This window comes from Nicotiana attenuata, unplaced genomic scaffold, assembly GCF_001879085.1.
Source record: "Nicotiana attenuata strain UT unplaced genomic scaffold, NIATTr2, whole genome shotgun sequence".
In the NCBI taxonomy this organism is placed as follows: Eukaryota; Viridiplantae; Streptophyta; class Magnoliopsida; order Solanales; family Solanaceae; genus Nicotiana; species Nicotiana attenuata.
Window position 1 is genome coordinate 116,472 of NW_017672165.1, and position 3,627 is coordinate 120,098.

Sequence of the window (3,627 nt, forward strand, 5' to 3'; positions counted from 1 at the left end):
GTTCCATTAGGATTGCTTAGGCTGGTTTTGTTTTGAACCGGTAGACTGTTTATCATTGTGTTATAAGTATTCATGTAATAGCTGGTTAGTAAAAGTCAGCTCTCATAATAAACATCAGCAGGTTAGTTATAATAATCAAATCTAGAGTATAGAATTTCAATATGTTAGCAATGTTTATTTCGAAACCAGGAAATCTGCATTTAAACATGCTGAAGCTTAACAGTCCAATATAGTTGATAATTACTATGGTTTGGTCATTGTTCCCTACAATTGCTTGTATTAATAGCCCAACGGCTTCATATGGATAAACAAAAAAAGAAGTTTGCTACTGTTTCATACAGGAAATGATTCCATGTTTATTAATGTCTATTTTGTAGCTTCCTAGTTCCTTGTTCTGTATACATCAACGTAAACCCATACACTAGTTTAAGAATTGGATCGATATTAATATTAAATTTGACGCAAGTAATAAGTTAGGTCTCAAATTGGCTAGTTACAATACATGGACTGCCCAGGTCGAAAGTCTGGGCCTCATTTGTCCCAGTTATGTGAAGTCCTCCCAAGACATCGCCTGACCTTCCCCATGATATTTAATTTCATCAGTATGAAGACTGGCGTGTACATGGGCCTAGAGCCCAGTTTAATTGTTCTTTTTGTAATGGGCTCGTATTGGGGCCCAAAGTCCTGAACGGTGGATTAAACACAGCTAAAAGGACAATTTTTCTCATGGGCTGCTTCAAAGAGTTTTGGATTTGGTGATTGTAAAGAATTTGGGCTTTCTAGTTAAGTAGCATGCTTGAGTTAAGAGGTTTACCTCTTGCTCAAGTGTGGACTTGAACTCGAGGCCCAAATTCCTTAATCACTTTAAATAATAGCAATTGATAATATTAATTAACTAAGGCTCTTTAGAGACAAATCCAATAGAAAATTATAGTTTGCTCTAGGATGGCCTTTAAATAATAAAATGAGATGAGCCTCGCCAAACAAAATGCATAAATTGCGGGGCCCTCTTTAAATGTTCTTATTAAATTACTTAGACCTCGGGACGTGCCGTTTAGCGAATTTCACGGCCTCTCGCAAAGATAATAACACGTTAGTCGCTTTAGGCGCGCTTTTAATAATTTTACCTTCCTAAATACGGGTGTGCATTTCATGCAACCCAAATCCAAATACCAAAACGTTGAATAAGAATGTGTCGAGGATCCGGGTGCATTTCATGTGACGTGATCCAAATACACGTTTTTAAACGACGTTCACTTTCTTAAAAAATATTAACTAAAAGCGGTAAATAATTTTTTAAAAATTGCACTATAGGATGACATGTATAAAAATCAGATTTTAGCCATTTATAATAATTTAAGCGACCGTGCTAGAACCACGGCATCCGGGGGTGCCTAACACCTTCCCTCGGGTTAACTCCTTATTCAGAATTTTTGGTTCACAGACTCCAATTGGGAAGTCGAAAATTTTCCTCGATTTGGGATTTAAGTTAAACCGGTGACTTGGGACACCGAAAGCCAATCCTATCCCAAGTGGCAACTCTAAATAAATAAATAATTCCATTTCGAATAATGTCACTTTAAATGGAAAAACTCCCTTATACATTATCCTTCGGGGTAGGTGTGTAAAAAGGAGGTGTGACAATAACATGGCAAAGAAGAAAGACTATATGGCAGAAATGACCACAACAGCTTTTGCAATGGTCGTGTACTCTATATGGCGTGAAAGGAACTCAATGTGATTCAACAAAGGAAGATACAACATTGATGAAGTGTGTAAGGAAGTGGCAATGCATATACACATACAAGGAAGGAAGAAAATCAAGTGGAAACAAGGATTAGAATTTGTAAATAAAATACCTTAGTATACTAGTTTAAAAATAGTACATGCATAGATAGATATACAGGTAATAGCTATTAGAGATTAATGGTCAGCGTTAATCTGGGTATGTAATGACTTTTTTTATGAAATAAAAGCAAATTTTCGTCAAAAAAAATGTAACAAGGGGTTGGAGCCTTGTATTACTGATAAAGTGCTGAATCCCTCTAGGCGAAAAGGTTCTACCTGAGTTAAGCTGCATAAAACACCCTGAGCGAAGAGTACTTCTACCCAGATTTATGAGATGGATCCTCCTAGGCTAAATGGTTCTACCTGAGTTAAGCTACGTAAATCACCCTGAGCGAAGAGTACTTCTACCCGGAACTATGAGCTGGATCCCCTAGGTGAAACGGTTCTACCCGAGTTAAGATACGTAAAAACACCCTGAGCGAAGACTACTTCTACCCTGAACTATGAGCTGGATCCCCCTAGGCGAAGCAGTTCTACCAGAGTTAAGCTACGTAAAACACCCTGAGCGAAGAGTACTTCTACCCGCAACTATGAGCTGGATTCCCCGAGGCGAAAAATATTCTACCTAAGTGAAGCTATGTAAAACAACCTGAGCGAAGAGTACTTCTACCCGAAAATATGAGCTGGATCCCCCTAGGCGAAAGGATTCTTCCTGAGTTAAGCTGCGTAAAACAAACTGAGCGAAAAGTACTTCTACCCGCAACTATGAGCTGGATCCTCCTAGACGAAAGGATTCTTCCTGAGTTAAGCTGTGTAAAACAACCTGAGCGAAGAGTACTTCTACCCGCAACTATGAGCTGGATCCCCCTAGGCGAATGGATTCTACCTGAGTTAAGCTATGTAAAACAACCTGAGCGAATAGTACTTCTACCGGAAACATGAGCTGGGTCCCCCTAGGCGAAATAGTTCTACCTGAGTTAAGCTACGTAAAACAAACTGAGCGAAGAGTACTTCTACCCGAAAATATGAGCTGGATCCCCCTAGTTGAAAGGATTCTACCTGAGTTAAGCTGCGTAAAATAACCTGAGTGAAGAGTACTTCTACCCGAAACTATGAGATGGATCCCTCTAGGTGAAATGGTTCTACCTGAGTTAAGCTATGTAAAACAACTTGAGCGAAGAGTACTTCTACCCGGAAATATGAGTTGGATCCCCCTAGGCGAAAGGATTCTACCTGCGTAAAACACCCTGAGCGAAGAGTACTTCTACCCGGAATATGAGCTGGATCCCCCTAGGCGAAAGGATTCTACCTGAGTTAAGCTGAAAATGGGAGGTATGAACAGTAGTGATGCATGCTGAAAATAAAAGAAAAATGGAGATTTTCAGGAGCTTACGTTTGGTGACATTCGTTCTTTTAGAATCGCCATTCTGCACTGCTTTGTTCCTGCTTCAAACAAAGAAAAATTTGTGAGTTTTCAAAGTGGTGGTTGGTTTGTGGCCTTGATGCCCTGAGTAGTTTGATTCACGGCCACTGCTGTCGAAGAACCGATTCTGTTAGTGTGGTACCGAGATGCTCGGTTGCTCTGTATCATTTTCTGGAGACCTTGGCTTTCCAATGTTATGGATAATGATAGGACTGGGATTTCCACACAAATTTGTATGCTGGATTATGGAGTGTATAACAAATGTATCCTACTCCTTGACCTTAAATGGAGGATTCACAAAACCATTTGAAGGCAAGAGGGGGATAAGGCAGGGAGATCTCATGTCACCCTACTTATTTGTGCTAGCTATGGAGTACTTGCAAAGGGAATTTAGTCAACTGGCATCAAATAAAGAG